Here is a 22,703-nt window from a genome sequence, read left to right on the forward strand (position 1 = left end):
CTGAAGATTTTCACGTTGTACCTCATAAAGTAAAATCACAACAGGAAGCAGTCACTCAATCAATCAATCAGTGGTATTTATTGAGCACTTACTGTGCTGCAGAGCACTGTACTAAGTGCTTGGGAGAGTACAGTATAAGGGAGTTGGTAGGCATGTTCCCTTCCCACCTGCCAAAGTAGAGAAATTCCATCTCATCACTTCCAGCTGTGGGTATTTATTGTATGTATGCATGCATCCACCACTGCTTATTAGTTGTAAACCTGATTATGCTAATATGTGCTTGACTGCCCTGTTGCCCCTTAGAGACTGAGATTTGTAAGAGAAAAAGTATGGCCTACAGCATAGGCCTGAATCCCAGCTCTGCCGCTTGCCTGCTGTGTGAACCTGGGCAAGTTACAACTTCTCTGGGCCTCAGTCTCCTCATCTGTAAAACGGGGATTCAATATGAACCCCAAGTGGGACAAGGGACTGTGTCCAACTTGATTATTTTGTCTCTACTTCAGTCCTTGCCATCTAGTGAGTATTTACCAACCTTGTTATAGACAAGGAACATGTCAACCAACTCTGTTATTTTGAACTCTCCCAAGTGCTTAGAACAGTGTTCTGCACACAATAAGTGCTCAATAAATACAATCAATACCACAACTATGACTCCGTTTGTTCTCAGAGACTCCCAGGTCTAAGTGTTCTTTTAGGCCTCTCCAAGTCTATTGTCCATCTCATCACACACAAACAGTGTAAACCCTAAGTGGATATTGGTGGATGGTGAAGCACAAAAGAGAATCAACTTAATTCCTTAAAAGTATTTTGGTTAACCAAGTTCTTTTCAAGATTTTAGAATCTTCTGCCAGGAAAGTCTTAAGACCAGTTCATGTTATTACCCCCATTGTGAAAACTGAGACTCAGAAAAGTTCAGTGAAGGCAGCATGGCATAATGGAAAGAGATCAGGCTTGGAGTCAGGGGGCCTGGGTTCTAATTCTGCTCTGACAATTGTTTGCTATGTGACTTTGAACAAGTCATTTCACTTCTCTGTGCCTCAGTTCTCCTGTTCTCCCTATGACTTAGACTGTGATCCCTATGTGTCCAATCTAATTAACTAAGTGCTGTACTAAGCGCTCGGAAGATTACATTAAAACAGAGTTGGGAGATAAGTTCCTTTCCCACAACAAGCTTACACTCTAGAGTTCATGATCCTTTGGGAAGCCCAGTGCTTGCAAGGGCCTGCAGCATGTCCGTATTTGGATATACAGATGGACAGAATCTCACCTTCAATGGCATCCTTTTTTAATTCACAGGAAAATGCTCTTTCTCTTTATATTATATAGAAAATATGAGTATATTCCTGAACCTCTATTCCACACTGCATCCCAAAGCACTTAGTACAGTGCTCTGCACACAGTAAGCTCTCAATAAATACAATTGATTAATTGGGCACTTCTTGTGTGCAGAGTGCACAAGAGTACTAAGCGCTTGGGAGAGTGTAATATAACAGAGTTGGTAGACATGCTCCCTACCCACAAAGATCTTACAGTTATTGAGCACTTACTGTGTGCATAGCACTGTACTAAGTACTTGGGAGAGTGCAATACAACAGTGTTGGTACACATATTCCCTGACCTTAAAGAGCTTACAGTCTAGAAGGGGAGGTGGCATAAAGACTGTCATTTGGCAAACTGATTCATTTGTTCCTCCCAGGGCCTGTCACTGCTTTGGAATCTGCCTCTGGTCTCTGAATCGTCCTGAAGTCTCTCGCTCGGGAAGATCCACCCCTACTTTGAATGCAGCATGCCAGAACTGACTCTGCAGATGTTTCCCAAAAGTCCATGGCTCAAACCACATTGAGGGGGAGTTTTACTGGGACATTAAAATAATTGTCCTACCCTTCACGCTTGCGTGAATTCAGTTTTGGTCCATCGTACAGTAGCTGGCTTGGGCCCCTGCAGTCATTCATTCTCCTCACACATCCTGCCCAGCAAATCTCATCATAATGGCTGTTACCTCAATGCGGGTGAGGAGACTTCCTCCCAGGGCCTTGTTATTAGGGATGTCGTTTGGTCTCACCATTTGATGATAACAATAATACTTATAATAACAATGATAATAATAAATGTGTTATTTGTTAATGCTCTTATTATATGCCAGGCACTGTACTAAGAACCGAGGTAGATATAAGATAATCGGGTAGGACACAGTTCAGTTTGATGTTAGGGATTGGTCATAGATGATTCAATTGCTTTAAAAAGCTGGATGCCTTTTGTTATTTCTAGAGCCATGTAGAAAGTGGGACCCTACTCTTTGTAGATTTTCCATTTTTCTTTTATAATATTTGTTAAGCACTTACTATGTGCCAGGCATCTTGCTAAGCACAGGAGTAGATACAGGTTAATCACTCTGGATACCGTGCATGCCCCCATGGGGCTCACAGTCTTAATTCCCATTTTACAGATGAGGTAACTGAGGCCCAGAGAAGTGAAGTGACTCACCCAAGGCCACACAGAAGACAAGTGGCAAAGAGGGGATTAAGACCCAAGTCCTTCTGACTCCCAAGCCCATGCTCTATGCACTAGGGTACACTGCTTCTTTGTCATTTGACGCCCTGCTGATGCCAGACTGTGTCTTCCCATTTCCCAAAGAAGAACACTTATCAAATGCTCCCAAACACACTCAGTTTTTCTACAACACGTGTTTTCCCTGTATTGTCGAGGAGTTAGGGAACAGTCTTCCGACAACATGCATTCAACTGGATAGAGCATGACATGATGTCAGAAGAAATGGTCACGTGTATGTGGCTGAGGTTGGCCAGGGAGTGCGTACTTCCCAGCAAGTCTTCCTTAATGCAGGATTCATCGAGAATATTAACACCCCTAAACCCCCACATTGGAGGATAACTGCATATATTTCACAAAGCAAATTTGGGGGGATTGCAAAAATTCAGTTAAGAAATTTTCCCTGGCCCTCTAGGAGCCCACATCTAATAGGATTGTAAGTAGACAAAAATATTGATGGAACTTCAACAAATTAAAAACGTCAATGGTTAAAAATATCTAAGAGTCCAATGGGGGCAGTCTTAGATCAGTCTGCCACTTGAGGCAACAATCATTCTTGGTGAAATGCCCCCAACCTCCCTGGTGTTCTAACAGAAGAAACCTGGCCTAGTGAAAAGAGCACAGGCCTGGAAGTCAGGAGACCTCCGGTCAAATCTCGGTTCTGCCTTGTCTACTGTGAGACCTTGGGCAAGTCACTTCACTTCTCTGTGCCTCAATTTCCTCAGCTGTAAAACAGGTATTCAATACCTGTTCTACCTCCTGCTTAGACTGTGAGCCTCATGTGGGACCTGATAATCTTGTGTCTACCCCAGCACTTAGAACAATGCTTGGCATATAGCAAATGCTTAAGAAATGCCACAATTATTAAAATGTGGGATGAAATACTCGGTTCTCCCTCCCTGTTAGATTGTGAGCCCTGTTGGGAGAGGTACTGTGCATATACTGTATCTATCCAAGCACTTGTTACATGGTTTGGCCCATAGTAAATGCTTAAGAAATACCACAGGAAAAATAGTCAGGCGCTTCCACCCCCATTTTGGAATTTCCTATAGAACACACAAATGAACAGAGTAGAAAATGAAATTTTAAAATGTTAGTAATCATAATAATCTACTCTAATGTACAGTTATGCTACCTGTCTGTAAGCTCACTGTTGGCAGAGAAGGTGTCTACGAACTCTGTTGTATTGTTTTCTTCCAAGCGCTTAGTGGAGTGCTCTCCACAGAGTAAGCATTCAATAAATACCCCCGATGAGGATAATCAACCTAGATAGCAGAATCAAGTGACAGGATTCAGCTAGGTGACAATGAAAGTCTTTGATTGTGAATAGAATATTCACAGTCTTCTTCAAGTTTATAGTCCTCCCAAAGTGCCATGCTGCCTCTTCTTTGTAGAGTTTCCTATTTGTTATAGCATTGTAAGACTAAACCACGGTCCTCTGATGGGTCTGTTTTGGGTAAGGGAGAGAGGAAATGTTGAGGATACCTTTTATAGTGCTTAGAACAGTACTTTGCACATAGTAAGCGCTTAATACATGCCATTATTATTATTATTGTAGTCTTCTCCACACTCATGGTGAGCAAGGTGAAAATAGAAATCCCCAGGGTTGCAGTTTCTTCAGCAATTGAGCAACCCCACTACCTGGGCAGTTGCTTGAAGAGGACTTTGCTTAGCATAAGGTAGAGGTATCGCCCCCATCAGCAGAACTTGTCCTTGATTTGGTTTTTCCCCCTAAAAGTGATGGGTGGCCCTGAGCCATACTTGTTCTCTTGCCTGATTACCCCATGTGTTGGGGTTTTATTACCCCACTGAAAACTGAGCAAGAAAAAATAAGAGCCTCTTTCTCTCGAGCCCCAACAAATACCACAGGTTCAATAGGTCTTGCTGGCCCCATTATACAGATGGATAGAATGAGGCCTTTGGTGGAAGACTGCAAGGAATTTACAAAAATAAAACTCACAGCCCCAGAATCGACTCGTTGTCAGTACCTAGCCCAATGCTGGAAAGAACATATGTTGATGGACAGGGACCGTGTCCAATCCAATTTGCTTGTATCTACCCCAGTGCTTAGTGCAGTGCTTGGCACAGGGTAAGTGATAAACAAATAATAATATTATTATTATGAAGATAACAGGGATTATGATGCCTAACTTCTACCTGTAACCTGACACCTATTTCAAATAGGTTAAGGTTGGCAGTCAGGGTGAAGGTTAGGAAGAATTCCAGTTCATAAAGGTTAGATTATAAATTACTTGAAGAGAAGGGTTTTTTCTTTTGCCTCTATTGTATATGTACTTTCCCCAAACACTTAGTCCAACACTTTGCACCCAGCAGGCGTTCAATAAATGTTGACTGACTAATTGCATTCATTCATTCATTCAGTCAGTCATATTTATTGAGCACTTAGTGTGTGCAGAGCACTGTACTAAGCACTTGGGAAGTACGAGTTGGCAACATATAGAGACAGTCTCTACCCAACAACAGGCTCACAGTCTAGAAGGGGGAGACAGACAACAAAACAAAACATATTAACAAAATAAAATAAATAGAATAGTAAATATGTACAAGTAAAATAAATAGAGTAATAAATCTGTACAAACATATATACAGGTGCTGTGGGGAGGGGAAGGAGGTAGGGCGGGGGGATGGGGAGGGGGAGAGGAAGGAGGGGGCTTAGTCTGGGAAGGCCTCCTGGAGGAGGTGAGCTCTCAGTAGGGCTTTGAAGGGAGGAAGAGAGCTAGCTTGGTGGATGTGCAGAGGGAGGGCATTCCGGGCCAGGGGGAGAATGTGGCCCGGGGTTTGACGGTGGGACAGGCGAGAATGAGGCACAGTGAGGAGGTTAGCAGCAGAGGAGCAGAGGGTGCGGGCTGGGCTGTAGAAGGAAAGAAGGGAGGTGAGGTAGGAGGGGGTGAGGTGATGGAGAGCCTTGAAGCCGAGAGTGAGGAGTTTTTGCCTGATGCGTAGGTTGACTGGTAGCCACTGGAGATTTTTGAGGAGGGGAGTAACGTGCCCAGAGCATTTCTGCACAGAGATGATCCGGGCAGTGGCGTGAAGTATAGACTGAAGTGGGGAGAGACAGGAGGATGGGAGATCAGAGAGGAGGCTGATGCAGTAATTGAGTCGGGATAGGATGACAGATTGAAGAGTCTTTGGTATCACCTTAATTTTAGGAATAGGAGGAATGTCCCGTGATGGAGGAAAAATTGTTTCTGCAAAGTGAGGTGCCTGGGAGGTGTTTTTAACAAGCCAGGTACTTGTGCACAGCATGGAATTTTAAAACACAAATGCTAGGAATTTTTTTTTTTTAGCTTTCTGGAGCTGGGGCATGGCTGATGTGAAATACGTGCTAATGAGCTGGGCCCTAGGAACCAGGTGAATCCAACTGGGCAAAATGGTCCAGAACAGTTGTGTTGCCAAGGCAACCAACTTTCTGAAGAAGACATACCCACGGAAGTCGTTGGCCACTTAAGAGGAATCAAGTCCCCAAAAGAACAGGAGAAGAAAGTGACAGAAAGTCCAAATCTCTGGTATGAATGGCTATGACAACCTCGAGATCCCAAAGCAGTGGAACCAGGAAAAGTCTTAAGAGGATTGATCGCCTTTGTGCTGACGTTTATATATAAATGGTATTTGTTAAGCACTTACTATGAACCAGGCACTGTACTAAGCACTGGGGTAGATACAAGATAATCCGGTGGGACAGAGTCCCTGTCCCTCTTAGGGCTCACAGCCTTAATCCCCATTTTACAGATGAGGTAAATGAGGCCCAGAGAGGTGAAGTGACCTGCCCAAGGCCAGACAGCAGATAAGTGGTGGAGCTGGGCTTAGAACCCATGACTTCCTGACTGCCAGACCCATCCTCTATCCACTAAGTCATTCAAACTGAGGCACATGGAAGTGAAGTGACTTGCCTGAGGTTACACAGCAGACAGGTGGAAGAGCTGGCATTAGAACCCTGGTTCTCTGACTCCAAGGCTCATGTTCTTTCCACTAAGTCACGCTGCTTCTCTCTACCCAAAGGGAAGGCCCTCATCAAAGCCAGATCGACTGAATAAACTTTTCTGGAATTCTGAGCCTAAATATGTGTAATCAAGATTTAGCCTAAGTCAGGCAAAGATAAGTGTGGCCTAGTTGATAAAGCACAGGCCAGGGAATCAGAAAGGCCTGAGTTCTAATTCCAGCTCTGTCACTTGTCTGCTATGTGACCTTGGGCAAGTCGCTTAATTTATCTGTGCCTCAGTTATCTCATCTGTAAAATGGGTATTAAGACTGGGCACCCTGTCTGGGACAGGGACTGTGGCCACCCCAGTGTTTAGTACAGTGCCTAGCACATAGTAAGTGCTTATCAAATACTAGAGTTATTATTATTATTATTATTATTATTATAAAGAAATAGCGTGGCTCGATGGAAAGAGCACGGGCTTGGGAGTCAGAGGTCTAATCCCGGTACTGCCACATGTCCGCTGTGTGACCTTGGGCAAGTCACTTAACTTCTCTGAGCCTCAGTTTCCTCATCTGTAAAATGGGGATTAAGACTGTGAGCCCCACATGGGACAACCTGATGACCTTGTATCCCCCCACCAGTGCCTAGAACAGTGCTTTGCACATAGTAAGCACTTAACAAATGCCATTGTTATTGTTATTATTATTATTATTATTATTATTATTATTATCTTTGCCCAACTTCGGCTAAATCTTGACTAGATGTATTCAGGTTCCCATTTACTTCCTACTACTAAAACTGTGAACCCCATGTGGGACAGGGACTGTGTCCAAGCTGATGAACTTCCATCTACATCGGCACTTAGAATAGTGCTTCACACATAGTAAGTGCTTAACATGTACCAAAATTATTTCTACCTGGATTTGGGATGAGGACTTGTGTTTAGAGGAATGACTGAAATGTGTACCTTTTCAGTGTAATAGTCTAAGTTATTCATTAATTCCCTAACATCTTTAGTTCAGTCATTCAATCATATTTATTGAGTGCTTACTGTAAGCAGAGCACTATACTAAGCTCCTGGGAAAGTGTAATGTAACAGAGTTACTAGACATATTCCCTGCCCACAATGAGCTTATAGTCTAGAGAGAAGTCTAGTTCATAGTAAAAACACTACTGTCAGTATTTCAAAGAAGGAATACCTGGGCATTTTGTGCCTGGATACCCACTTTTTCAGAGAGGAAACAGAAATTGCTAGAAGTTTTTGTTGACCACCCAATTAGCTCAATGCACTGTACTTGGAAAGTAGAGATGACTCCATTTAGCCCAAGAAGCTGACTTAGATGAAAATCCATTCTGCTGTTTCTAGTGCAGGTTTGGGGTACCTTTCCAAATCCCTGAGGAAAACCTCACAACATCAAGTTCCAATACCGGACATCACCTCACACTGTGGATCGGAAGGCTAAGAATGCTGAATCCTGAAGATTTCTACCATCTGTATCTAAGGAAAGAAACACCATGACCTAACTGAAAGAGCCCAGGCCTGGGAGCCAGTGTACCAGGGTTCTAAGCTTGGCTCTGCTGCTTGCCTGCTGTGTTACATAGGGAAGTCACTTAACTTCTCTCTGCTTCAGTTTCCTCACTTAAAAATGTGGGTTCAATACCTGTTCTCCCTCCTGTTAAAACTGTGGACCCCATGTGCGACGGGGACTGTACCCTACTGGATTATCTTGCACCTATCCCAGCACTCAATATGTTTTTAACACACAGTAATGCTTAACACCACTATTATTATTACTTTTATAATTATTATTATGAGAGCTGTGAGCTTTTTGGGAGAAAGAAACCACAGCCTACCCTACACAACCTTGGTGTCATCCTCGACTCTTCTCATTCACCCCCCATATCCAATCAGTCGCCAAAACCTGCTAGTCTCACCTTCACAACATCGCCAAGATCCACCCTTTCCTCTCCATCCAAAGTGCTACCACACTAGCGTAATCACTCATCCTATCCCGACTGGATTACTGCATCAGCATCCATTCTGTTCTCCCAACCCCCGTCTCTCCTCACTTCCGTCTACACTTCACTCTGCTGCCCAGATTATCTTTCTACAGAAACACTCTGGACAGGTCACCCCCTTCCTCAAAAATCTCCAGTGGTTGCCTATCAACCTCTGTATCAAGCAAAAACTTCTCACTATTGGCTTTAAAGCTCTCCATCACCTTACCCCCTCCTACCTCCCTTCTCTCTTTCTACATCCCAGCCTGCACACTCTGCTCCTCTGATGCTAACCTTCTCATTGTGCCTCGTTCTTGCCTTTCCTGCCATCAACCCCTGACCCACATCCTACCCCTGGCCTGGAAAACCCTCCCTCCTCAAATCCGCAATCACACTTCCTCACCTCAAAGCCCTACTGAAGGCTCATCTCCTCCAAGAGGCCTTCCCAGACTAAGCCCCCCTTTTCCTCAGCTCCTCCTCCCTTCCCCGTTGCCCCAACTCACTCCCTTTTCTCTACCCCCCGCCCCCCAGCACTTGTGTATACATGTACATATCTATAATGCTTATTTACTTGTTTTGATGTCATTCATTCATTCAATCATAGTTATTGCGTGCTTACTGTGTGAAGAGCACTGTACTAAGCGCTTGGGAAGTACAAATCGGCCACATATAGGGACGGTCCCTACCCAACAACAGGATGTGTATATATCTACAATTCTATTTATTTATATTGATGCCTGCTTACTTGTTTTGATGTCTGGCTCCCCCCTTCTAGACTGCTCTGAACACAGTAAGCACTCAATAAATACGATTGAATAAATGAATGAATACCCAGCCCTCCCAGCCCCAGTTAAATATTTCCACCTCCTCTAGACTGTAAACTCATTGTGGGCAGGGAATGTACCTGTTTATTGTTATACTGTACTCTCCCAAATGCTTAGTGCAGTGCTCTGCACACAGTAAGCACTCAATAAATACTATTGGATGGCTGACTGGCTTCTGCCTGTGGCTAGTTGGCAAGGAGCATGTGGTTGTACAACTGGAAGATGAGCAAGTCCAGACTAAGCACGTGAGCTTCCTGATGGCTTCTCTCCAGATTCCAGTCTCGGTATCGACATGCCCCAGCAGACGCCATCTTGGGTGCCCTCCTCAGAAGCAGGGTGGGGGGTGTGAGGAGTCCCCACAGCTGCTTCAGAAAATGATCTCTTCTATCCCTGATGAAGGAAGAATGTGCCACCTGGCCTTCCTTTCTAGACAGAGATCCTCAGCAGCTCCAAGTCAGCAGCATGGGAGAACTGGCTCAGCATTGCCCAACACAGTGGTATTTAAAAGATTTCCCCTGGCAAAAGCCAGGGCCTCTTGTTACAGGTTTCCTCTGTCAACTCCCACAGTGCCTTATGCAGTGCTCTGTATGCTACACTCTCCAATGGAGAGTGCAGTGTGGCCTAGTGGATAGAGTGTAGGTTTGGGAGTCAGAACGACCTAGGTTCTGCCACTTTTCTGCTGTGTGACCTTTGGCAGCCAAGAGGCATTTCTATGTGCCTCAGTTACTGTATCTGTAAAATGGAGATTAAAACTGTGTGCCCCATGTGGGACAGGGACTGGGTCCGAACTGATTAACTTGTATTTCTCCCAGCATTTAGAACAGTGCCTGGCACACAGTAAGTGCTTAACAAATACCATAAAACAATAAACAAAACAAACAATAATGGAGGCTCTAGCAGGATGCACCAGCCTACCCCAAGTAGTATCAGCCCTAACATGACCCAAGGAGTATTGCTCACCAACTTCAGAGCTTTCAAGGCATCCTGGGGTCAGAAAGGACTTTGCAAGTCATCCAATCCATCCTATTCAATCAAAAAGGGGTACTTATTGAGTGTTTACTGCATGCAGAGCACAGTACTAAGCAATAGGGAGAGTACAGTAGAGCTGTTGGACAAAAATCCCACCTTCAAGGAGCTTACAATCATTTCTAAAACCATCCCAGGTGGATGAATCTATGCAAAAGGGGAGTCTACAACCCCTCTTGGTCCTCTTTTCCAGTTTTACCCCAGTAACTTCCACCATCAAGCAGTTCTTTCTTGTGTTTCACCTAAATCCTTGCTGCTGAAGTATGAAAAAGCCTCCTCTCCTTCCATCCTCAGTAAAAAAGAACAGCCCACCCCACCTTATCCTCAGAAACCCTTCCTGGGCTTGACAACAGTTATCAAGTTTTGCTCAGTCCTGGAGAATACAGCTGACAGCAAAATTCCATGAGGTGTGAGGCAGGAAATAGGGCTCAAGCTTTGATCTGGGGGGCTAAATGACATAGTCATGTGACTCCTTAGCGCAGCACTCTTTCTGGCAGAAATGGCTCCCTGAGGCCATTCTAAACAGGCAAGGGGTTGCCTCAGAGCTGGACTCTGATTTGTGGCCCCTTTCCAGGTCAAGGTGGCAGTGACCCCTAGGGAGGTCCCTACACCAGGGAGAGGACCTGGCTCTTTTTTGGGGGGAGGATGGAAAGAACAGTGTAATGAGATATGGATTCTTTCCTTCCTAGGTCATTTGCCCTCCTCAAGCTTCTCTGAGGTTGGACCGGGGCAACCAAACAGGAATCATGAGACTCACACTTCAACCTGCCAGGTAAAGGAGGCCCTTGAGCAGGATGCCAGAATACAAGTTGGATGGGCCAGCGGTCAGTTCGTCTGACTTCACTTTAACCTCCGGGACTGGTCAGAACCTCACTCTTGCCAATATGCATAATAACTTACTAGTTCACACCTTTTCCTCGGGTCTCTCTTGGAAGTGTGTTGGTTGTGATACAACTGAAAACAGCATCCTTGACCTATTGCCTGGGCTTAACTCTTACTGGCCTGGGAGAGAGGTTATTCGTAAGGGTGTGGACAGGGAACATATCTCCCAACTCTGTTACACTGTACTCTCCCTAGTGCTTAGTACAGTGTGCTGCATATAGTAAGTGCTCAATGAATACAAATAATCAATCGATTGGTTGCCTGGCTAGGTGAAACCAAGATTCCAGGGAGGGATTAGTTGGATCAAGAGACTTGATAATATTTATTATTATTGGGGTATTTGTTAAGCGCTTATTATGTGGCAAGCAATATCATCAATCAGCGGTATTTACTGAGTGCTTACTATGTACTATGGGACAGGGATGGTGTCCGGCCTCATAACCTGTACCAGGTCTTAAAACAGTGCATGACACATAGTAAGCACTTAACAAATACCATAAAAAATAATAAAATAGAGTTGAAAGACATGATTCTAATGGGGGCTTACAGTGTAAAGGGGGCACTAAAGGGATGGGGCAGATACAATAAACTGATCCAAACAGCCCCTTTCCCACTTGAGATTTACAGTCTAAGGGGTAGGGAGAACAGGTTTTGAATCCCCATTTCACAGATGAGGAAACAGAGGCACAAAGAAGTAAAGTGACGGGCCCAAAGTCACCCAGCAGGCTAATGTCAGAGCCAGGATTAAAACTCAGGTCCTCTGACTCCAAGACCCATGCTCTTTCCCCTAGGCCACACTGCTTCTCTGATTTTCAAAATGTGAGCACGGAATGTGGCTACCAACACTGTTGTATTGAACTCTCCCAAGTGTCTAGTGCAGTGCTCTGCACCCAGAAAGTGCTCAATAAATACCAGTGATAAATGAACATCAATACCAACTAGAACGAGTACCAGGATCAGTACCAACCAGTTCAGTCTTTGTACTCCTGTTTGTGATTTGCTCTCTAGGTACTCAGGTAAGACACATCTCCTCCAAGAGGCCTTCCCTGACTAAGCCCTCCTTTCCTCTTTTCCCACTCCCTTCTGCATCACCTTGACTTGCTCCCTTTATTCATCCCCCTTCCCAAACCCTCAGTACTTATGTACATAGCTTTAATTCATTTCTTTAGTCATATTGTCTGGCTCCTCCACTAGACTGTAGGATCATTGTGGGCAGGGAATGTGTCTGTCTATAGTTGCATTGTATGCTCCCAAGGAATTAGTGCAGTGCTTTGCACACAGTACGCACTCAATAGATATGACTGTATGAACAAATGAATAAATGAAAGGAAATGACTAAACGAACACTCTCTTCTGTTGTTCAGGGCATCCCAAGGATCAAAGGGATTTAGGTCATCTGGTTCATCCCTTTGAGGCTCCGAAGCATTACAAAACCTCCTATTTCCAACCCAGTTGCCAATATCATTCCTGTGAACCTGTAGGGGTGGAGGAGATGGACTCTCCATGCTTCCTCCAGATGTTTTTCAAGTTCCCGGCAGATGCAGGGAAGGGAATTGGCTTTGGTCCCTGATGAATTTTCCATCTTGGACCACTAGCAGAAACGAAGGGCACGAAATTTGGGCGGCTTGCTACCTGAGCGGCTGCTGTTTTCTGGGAAACCCAGAGGCTGAAAGACCAAGAAATTCCTTCTTAGAAATAAAAATGACACTCTGGCCCCGGCCAAGAAGAGTAGGCATGTGGGTCTCTGAACTCTTGCTAGGAATTCCATCAGCCAGCTAAGGGTCGCTTCCCCTATTCACTTGCATGTCTGTAACTCCCATTAGTGCTTTTGGGAATTTCTTGCCCATGGATCAAGCGGGAACTGATCTTCCATCCTCCAGCCATAAGGTCTGGGAGGATATAAGCAGTCACATCAGCCTCCATTCATCGTGATCTCCTGTTCAAGCACTCCCAGAGAGGACTTTGGCTCCAAGGTGCTATTAATGGCCTAGCTGATTGTGTTTCACCTCCTGGAACGGTTTACTTGACTGGGCGAGGATGAGGAAATCCATTGGAGAGAACTACTGGGTCACTTTGATGAGGAGGAATGGTACACTTTTAAGATTGTTAAGCCCTTAGAAGTGTCATTTTGGGTCTTTCCTATCGGTATTTTGGCTGTTCTCTCCTTAGAGAAGAGGAAAAGGTTACAGTACAGAAAGCAGTATGGCCTAGAGGTAAGAGCACAGGAAGGGAGCCAGAGGACATGGGTTCTAATCGTGGCTCCGCCACTTGTCTGCTATTTGAACTTGGGCAAGTCACTTACCTTCTCCATGCCTCAGTTACCTCATCTGTGAAATGGGGATTAAGATTGTGAAACCCATGTGGGACAGTGAATGAGTCCAACCTGATGACCTTGTATCTACCCCAGTGCTTAGAACAGTGCTTGGCAAATAGTAAGTGCTTAACAAATACCATCATCATTATTATTATTATTAGAAAATCTTTTCAGCCAATGGTGCAAAGAAGGAAGAAATAATAATGATGATGATAATAATAATGGCATTTGTTAAGCACTTACTATGAGTTAAGCACTGTACTAAGTGCTGGGGTAGAGACAAGACAACCAGGTCTCTCATGGGGCTCACAGTCTAAGTAGGAAGAACAGGTAGTAAATCCCCATTTTGTAGATTTGGAAACTGAGGCACAGAGAAGTTGAATGACTTGACCAAGGTCACACAGCAGAAAAGTTGTGGAGGCAGGATTAGAACCCATGTCCTGTGGTTCCCAGGTCCATGCTCTTTCCATTAGGCAACGCTGCTTCCCAGGAAAGCACTGCCTTCTGTGAGTATCCCTCCACTGACCTCTCTGGCACAGAAAGAACACAAGGGCAGGAAGACAGCGGTATCCCCATATGTATTTTTTTAAGGTATTTGTTAGGCACTTACTATGTGCCAGGCACTGTACTAAACGCTGGGGTAGTTACAAGGTAATCAAGTTGGACACACGTCCCACATGGGCCTCATTGTCTTAATCCCCATTTTACAGTTGAGGGAACTGAGGTACAAAGAAGTGAAGTGACTTGCCCAAGGTTACACAACAGACAAGTGGTGGTGCTAGGATGTGAACCAATGTCCTTCTGACTCCCAAGCCCATGTTCAATCCACTTCTCAATATATCTCTCTTAGAATGGCTTCTGGGCAAGCTACAGAGGCTCGGCCTGGCCCTGACCTCTCCAAACAATGACCAATTGGCAGAGAACATGAGCAGAACTAGAGTCTCCATCTGCAGACACCGAAGTAACTCAGTCAATATTAACCAAAAGTACCTTGGTCAGGACATTCATAAGGACCCAGCCCCAGTATGCTGTCACTCAGTCACTCAGTATGTGAGTTAATGACAGACTTGAGAATCGAAGGGCTAAAGGGGTTATCCACCCCCCGCCTTCAGGAAAGACTGCATCTAAACTCTCTCAAGCAGAAGGTGGGAAGCAGAGTGATCAGTCTGAGCCTGACTTCTAAATCCTGGCTTTGCCACTTAAATCACTCAACTTTTCTCTCCTTCAGTTCATGGGTAAAATGGGGATTCAATACCTGTTCTCCCACCCCTTTAGATGGTGAGTTCCATGTGGGACAAGGACTGTGTCTGTCCTATTAGTTTGTACTTACCCCAGTGCCTGGCACAGAGTAGACACTTAACAAACACCATCATTATTATTATGAAGTGATCTACTCTTTTCTTTAAAGATTCTAGAGAAGGCAACTTGGGTTCTAGTTCCAGCTCTCTCATGGCCTGATGGGTGACCTCAGGCAAATCACTCTTAATAATAATAATAATAATAACGGAATTTATGAAGCACTTACTATGTGCAAAGCAATGTTCTATGAGCTGGGGAGGTTACAAGGTGATCAGGTTGTCCCACAAGGGGCTCAGAGTCTTAATCCCCATTTTACAGATGAGGTAACTGAGGCACAGAGAAGTTATGTGACTTGCCCAAAGGCACAGCTGACAATTGGCAGAGACAGGATTTGAACCCATGACCTCTGACTCCAAAGCTCGTGCTCTTTCCACTGAGCCAAGCTGCTTCTCTCTAGTGGTCAGTTTCCTCATCTGTAAAATGAAGATAATAGCATCTTCCTCTCCCTACCTCATAGGGATGTTGTGAGATTAAAATGAGATAATTTATGTGAAAGCATTCAGGAAAAGAAAAGTACTATTCAAATTTGGAGGATTTTTTTAATGGTATTTTGTTAAGTGCTTACTATGTATCAAGCACTGTTCTAAGCACTGGATAATTAGGATTCTGCAACTTCCCTGTGATGGTGCAGAACCTTTGAGGCTGGGGGAGTTCTTCCTCAGATCTAACCATAATCCTTCCTGCTGTGGCTTTAGCCCATTTCTGCTCAACCTCTCCTCCCTGCAGACTACCACCAGACTAGACTATCCTTGGGCTGTTGGGCTATTTTGGATGTTCCCTGGGGTGTGCGAATTTGTTCATGGCTCCTTTGTTTGGACAGTCATCCCTGACCTGTATAAAACACAAACCATGAGAAAATCCCCTTTCTGAAAGAGGGAGGAAGTCTCATTAAGAAATTGGGGTTGGAGGAAGAGAGAGAGATCTTGACCATCTTGGCCAGGATTCAAGGAATGGATTCTTAAAAAATTCCTGAGGCCAAGGCAGGATAAGAGGGAAAGGGTAGATGTTGCTTCTGGAAAGCAGAGGCTAGAAGAACAGAAATCTGGGTCATCCAGAGATTCTCTAGCTCTGCCAGCAGCCTCTTCCCAGCCCTAGCCATGGTGGCTTTTCAGAGGGCCATTTGAGGGTACGACTTCCCTTCTCTTTCCCCTGTCTTTCAGAAGAGAGGCACAGAGAGTAAACCAAGGAGCCACGAGGGCCTGCTTCTCTTCTTCCTCCGGGAATACAAATGAGGGCATCGTCCACAGCTGCTACGCTGTTGAGTCAGTGTCTCTGACTGTCCCTGGAGTCTCTCTGGACAGATGTCTGTCCAGGGTCAGGGCAGCCCCAGTGGCTTCCACTCTGTAAAGATTGTCTATTTGGGGCAGGAGTCCAGAGAGACCCAAGGGCAGAGGTGGCCGAAAAGGAGGATCCACGTTAAAGCAGGTTGCTTAGAAGTGAGTTCATCCCATCCCTTTCCTTCCAACTATGTGGATTGGTTCAAACCCTTTTGAGTAGTGTTCTTGGGGCATTCTAACTAAATCCTCTACTAACTTTGGCTCCCAGTTGATTTTCTGTTTTCTGTGGAATTACATGAGGAAATGCACAGAGGATGCAAGACCTTCATCTCCTTGCAGCAAAACAAGGGGCTCACCACGATGGGTGGAGGAGCAGAATGGACCTGTTCCTTCTCCAGCTGTGATGTCAGGAAGAGTTGCAATTTAGTTCTAGATTATCCAGAGTCCTGCATTAAACAGACCCACACTGGTGGATCCTTAACAGAGTGGATAGAGCCTGGGCCTGGGAGTCAGAAGGCCATGGATTCTAACCCAGCTCCACCACATAATAATAATAATAATAATAATAAATAATGGTATTTGTTAAGCACTATGTGCCAAGCACTGTTCTTGTCTGCTGTGTAACCTTGGGCAAGTCACTTCATTTTTCTGTGCCTCAGTTAACTCCTCTGTAAAATGGAAACTGAGACTGTGAGCCCCACATGGGATGGGGACTGAGTCCAACCTGATTTGCTTGAATCCACCCCAGCACTTAGTACAGTGGCTGGCCCCAAATAAACGCTTACCAAATATTACAAACATTATTATTATCATTGTTATTTCCGCTGAGTGAGCTGAAGTATTGGGACAAAGGAAATGTTTTCAAGAGACAGTGAAGCCCCCAAAACTTAACTTCTCTGTGCCTTAGTTTACTCATTTGTAAAATGGGGATTTAACCCTTGTTTTCCTCCCATTTTAGTCTGTGACTTCATGTGGGACAGAGACTGTGTCTGATCTGATTGTCCTGTATCTTCCCCAGCATTTGACACATAGTAAGCACCTAACAAATAACACCACCATTATTATTATTGTTGTTGTTGTTAGTTGCAGCAGTCATAGTAGTAGTAGTAGTAGTAGTAGTAGTAGTAGTAGTAGTAGTAGTAGTAGTAGCAGCAGTAGTATTCTAGATAAATATTCAGGAGGCAACAGTGGCAGAATTGGTAGATTCTGGTAGATGACAATTGGGATCAGGGAAGATATTTTGGAGCTGGGTATTGTGAGAAAATCAGAACAAGAAGCAAGGTCAGGAGCGGCCTCTGGCCCCACAGGTAGCAAATGTGATCCCTGCACAAAGTGGCAGAGATTATTGGCTGGGTAATAATGGTAGCAGGATACCTGAGTAGCTCCTCTTGCTCTACACACAATAAGCACTCAATAAATATGATTGAATGAATGAATGAATGAATGAATGAATGAATGAATGAATGAATGAATGAATGAAATGGGAAACCACTGGAGGATTCTGAGGATAGGGGAGATGTGTAATGAGCAACACTTGAAGAATAGGAACCGGGCAGCAGCCACGGATGTGTCTGGATGCAGGGAAAGGCTGGGATAAGGAGGTCAGGGAGGAGAAGAGCCTCATCGCCCCCCCCCCCCCCCCCCCCCCCCCACAACTACTTTCCATCTCTGCTGGAAAACAAAAAATGGAAAGAGCATTCCTGGATCCATGAAGGGCCAGCTAGTGATTTTTGCCTGATTTGCGGAGGAAAATCACTGTTATCGACTTGCTGCATGACGCATTTGTGCTGCCTGCCCCGTTTCTTCTTTTTTTTAATGGTATTTTTTAAGCACATAGTGTCAGGCACTGTTCTAAGCACTGGGGTTGATACAAAGTACTGAGGTTGGACACAGTCCATGTACCGCATGGGGCTTACGGTCTTAATCACCATTTTATAGATGAGGTAACTAAGACACAGAAAAGTGAAGTGATTTGCCCACAGCATAGAAGTGGTGGAGCTAGGATTAGAACACAGGTCCTTCTAACTCCCAGGCCCATGTCTATCCATTAGGCAACACTGCTTCTTCTTCCTCCTCCTCTTCTTTCTCCTCCTCCTCACACTAAGCAAGTGGGGAAATGAATAACCCAAACTCTTCCAAGAAGAGGAGGGGGAAGCTTGGAATGGTTGGAAAATGGCTTTGATTTATGGAACCACTTTCCTCTAAAGAGCTTCCGGCACTGGACAGAGAATGCCAAACTTAGCACTGTTTGCACTGCGATGCTGAAAATGTGGAAGGAACATAGAGAATGGTGGGGTTTTTTTTCACTGCTAGGGATCAATTCTGATCCTGAGCTTTTATTATTTTTTCCTCCATTTCACCCCAGACTCCCGCTTCTCCACAGTTCAAACTATTGCTTCTGCCCCTGGATAGGGATGCCAAATCTCCCGTGGAAGGGAACACACGGACAATGCCTCTGGGCTTTCAGGCTGGCCCTTGGCATGTGCCCGGATTTCAAAGATGTCCCGGCCTGAATTGGCCTGCAGGCGTTGAGATCGTGGGAGCGGCGAGGGAGAGAGTAGTCCCCTCTTCTTCTCCCTCCCCCAACTCCCCTTCCCCAGCTTTGTCCCAGAATCCACCTCCCTCTGGGACAGGAGCTCTGTAAAGTTTCCCAGCACTGCCAGCTGCTGCCCTGACTTTGTCTTCGCCCCAGAGACGGGCAGTGCCTTGGAATTCTCCCCAGGACGGTTCTCTCTTTCAAGAAAGGCAACGTTGGGACCATCAACAAAAGAAGCCAGCGGCCTCCAATTTCATGTCCTGAATTTCACCTGATGCTCTGAGGAGACAAAATCCTAATTCAGAAGTGGATTGCGAAGGAACCGGTTTACCTGCTCTACTGAAAATAACCTACATTTTGATGGGAAAACAGAGCCTAAGAAATGAAAGAAAAAACTTTTTTTTCCTCAATCAGCTTTGCTTATGCAGAAGAAAAAGCTGACTGAGGAGGTCATAATTCTCTCTATCAGTTTACATCAACGTGTCCCTAAACATATAACCACACTCTCAGAAGCAGTAACTACATACCCTCACAGTTCATCCATCACTAGAATCTCAAGTGGTGCTAAGGGCATATGTATATGGAGGATATGCATGTGTAGATCATATTACAGGGAAATTTGCTGACACCCTTCTGGAAAATTCCTGATGTTGGTAATGACTCCTACTTTTAGCACATTCTTGTTTTTAGCATTTTCTGGAGTGTTTGCAAAAATGTCACTCTATATGCAGGGGGTCTGGGTTTTCTTCTTGCCCAGGAGAATGATGAAAATGATAATAACATTATTATTATTACTGTATCAATCTATCAAAGTTATTTAGTGAGTGTTTACTGTGTGCATACCATTGTACTAAGCACTTGAGTATAATACAAAAGAGTTGGTAGACAACATATGTTCCCTGCCCACAATGAGCTTACAGTCTAGAGGACAAGATGATGATGATGATGATGATTATTATTATTATTATTATATTTGATAGGCACTTACTATCATAATAGGTCCTTGCTATCCCCTTCCCCACATTGATGCTCTCCATAGAAACCCATCAGGGATTGCCTAAATTCTCTGTGGCTCGAGTAGTTAAGGTATCGTACCACTAATTCGTTGTACTTGGTCCCCAAGGTTTCGAATCACATCCTTGTTGTAGTACCTTCCCTCAGACTATGAGTCCCATGTGGGACAAGGACTGTGTCTGACCTGATGGACGTGCATCTATCCCAGTGCTTACTACAGTGTTCTGCATGTAGTAAGCGCTTCAAAAGTACCATGATTCTTATTCATTCATTCAATCGTATTTATTGAGCGCTTACTGTGTGCTGAGCACTGTACTAAGCGCTTGGGAAGTACAGGTTGGCAACATATAGAGACAGTCCCTACCCAACAACGGGCTCACAGTCTAGAAGGGTCACTCAAGGCTTCACCTGACCCGAGAACCACCCATCACTGGGGCCTCTATAATCCTTAAAGGTGGTGTACACTGTCAGCTTTGAAGGACAGAAAGCTCCCAGCTTCTGCAGGAAGTAGGTTCCCAGACCAACCCACCCCTGCTGATGAAGCTTACAGTCCTTCCATTTTGTACTTTCATTTGTGGTGGTACAGGTTCAGAACCCACGTTGAGACCTCACCCGGCTGCCTCTGCTGAAACAAAACCCTACACTTGCTCTACTGATGGGCCGTCATGGGTAGCCATTCATGAAAATAAGCACTAGCCCAGATGTCTGGGCCTAAAAGAAACCAGGGAGACCAAGCCACTTTTCCAGAGCTTCATGCTCTGCCATTCTGGAAAGGCACTGAGGGAAAAACAGGGGGCATAGGAGCAAAAAAAAAAAAACCCAATCGGGCTGGGAGTCAGGACCTGGGTTCTAATCCCAGCTCTGACACTTGTCTGCTGTGGGAACTTGGGTAAGTCACTTCACTTCTCTGTGTTTCAGTTACCTTATCTGTAAAATGGGGACTAAGGCTGTGAGCTCTATGTGGGGCAAGGATTGGGTCCAACCTGACCTACTTGTATCTACCCCAGAGCTTAGTAAAGTGCCTGGCACATAGTAAGTGCTTAACAAATACCAGTAAACAAAATAAAACCCACCAGATCTCCTCCGTCTTTTCCACGGCAGGTCTGTGGATGAAGCGAATGAGCAGGGAAATGATGGGAGAAGGCTTGAGTTAGCAGAACTGAGGAGAGGCTCGCAGAATGACTCAGAGTTCTCTTGGAGCTGCCTCAGTGAACTGAGTTCATTGAAGGCTCCAATGCTCCTCCCGCTTCCAACAGCCCAGGTCCCAGTTGTCCCATTAGAAACACACATTATGTTTGACACAATGCATTCTGGGCCATGGTTTGGGGAAAATTGCATTAGGGGATAAGATCACTGGTGAATGATGGCCAATTTGGGGGGACTGGGCTGAAGCTGGAGAAAAATGTCTTTTGGCCCTCCACCATCCGAACCCGGCTCCCCCACGGCCCCCTCTCTCAGAAGATCCTGGACATTTTAGTGCTGGCCAGAAGTGAGTGGATTTGCCACTAGGATGATGAAAAATTAGGAAGGAAGTTGAATGGACTTGTTCTCAGGGTGGACTAGTTTAGAAACTTCTTTGGCACATGGTTTACAGAGAGAGTGGAGGAATATGAGTCAAGGTGTCCCTCCGTCTATCTGAGGGCTGGGAGAGGCCTTCGTGGGATCTCGAAGTACATCTCCCTATCTCCAGGAGAGACTGTCTCTCTACCATCCCAGAAAGACGGAGAGTGGAGGAAGGGGGACAGAGACTAGGCTAATATCCATTTGTTCCTGATGATCTAACAATGATAATACTAATGATAATAATAATAATAATAATAACAATGATGGTATTTATTAAGCACTTACTATGTGCAAAGCACTGTTCTATGAGCTGGGGAGGTTACAAGGTGATCAGGTTGTCCCACGGGGGGCTCACAGTCCTAATCCCCATGTTACAGATGAGGTAACTGAGGCCCAGAGAAGTTAAGTGACTTGCCCAAAGTCATACAGCTCACATTTGGTCGCGCCAGGATTTGAACCCATGACCTCTGACTCCAAAGCCCATGCTCTTACTAAGCACTGGGGTAGATACAAGTTTACCAGGTCAGATACAGTCTTGTCCCACATGGTGCTCACAGTCTGAGGTAAAACAGGTGCTGTATTCTTTTCTAACTATTATTATCATTGTTACAGCATTTGTTAAGCACTTACAATATATCAAGCACTGTTCTAAGAGCTGGGGTAGATACAAGTTAATCAGATCAGACATAGTCCCTGTCCCTCATGGAGTTCACAGTCTATGTAGTGGAGAGAACAGATGTTGAATCCTCATTTTTCAGAAGAGGAAACTGAGGCACAGAGAAGTTAAGTGACTTACCCAGGGTCACACAGCAGGCAAGTGGGGGAGAAAGGATCATAACCCAGGTCCTCTGACTCCCAGGCTCACATTCTTTCCACTGGTTCATGCTGTTTCCCTACACGAGGTGGGTGGGGGGTGATGCATTGTCAAAGGTAAGTATTGTCATGGATTTTTGAGCTGCACCATAAGGGTATTTTGAGAAGAAAGCCCCAGCTGACTAACTATAGGGGATGTTTAAAAACTCTGAATTAAAACTTTCTCCCACAGATGACCATTTCTTAGTGTCCTTCACAAAGGATGTTTGTGTAAAATGTGGGCTGAAGCCACCCCCACTGGCCTTGTAATATGCACTTGGGGGTACATTTGGAAGAATCACCATCTGCCTCAATGAGATGCCTAACACAATTGATTGCAAAAGTAAACTTTTCACAGGGGGCCCATTTGTAATTGTACTTCATGGAAGCCTAAAGGCACACATGGCCTTTCAAAGACCCCAGGGATAAAGAGCTTCCACCACATCCTTTATTTGATCAATTCCCAAGTCTACCCACTCTCTTAAATTCAGAAACCAAAAGCACAGGCCTGGGAGTCAGGAGACTTGGGTTCTAGCCCCAGCCCTACCATTTGCCTGCAGTGTGACTT

The sequence above is a fragment of the Tachyglossus aculeatus genome, chromosome 11 (assembly GCF_015852505.1).
Source record: "Tachyglossus aculeatus isolate mTacAcu1 chromosome 11, mTacAcu1.pri, whole genome shotgun sequence".
NCBI lineage: Eukaryota > Metazoa > Chordata > Mammalia > Monotremata > Tachyglossidae > Tachyglossus > Tachyglossus aculeatus.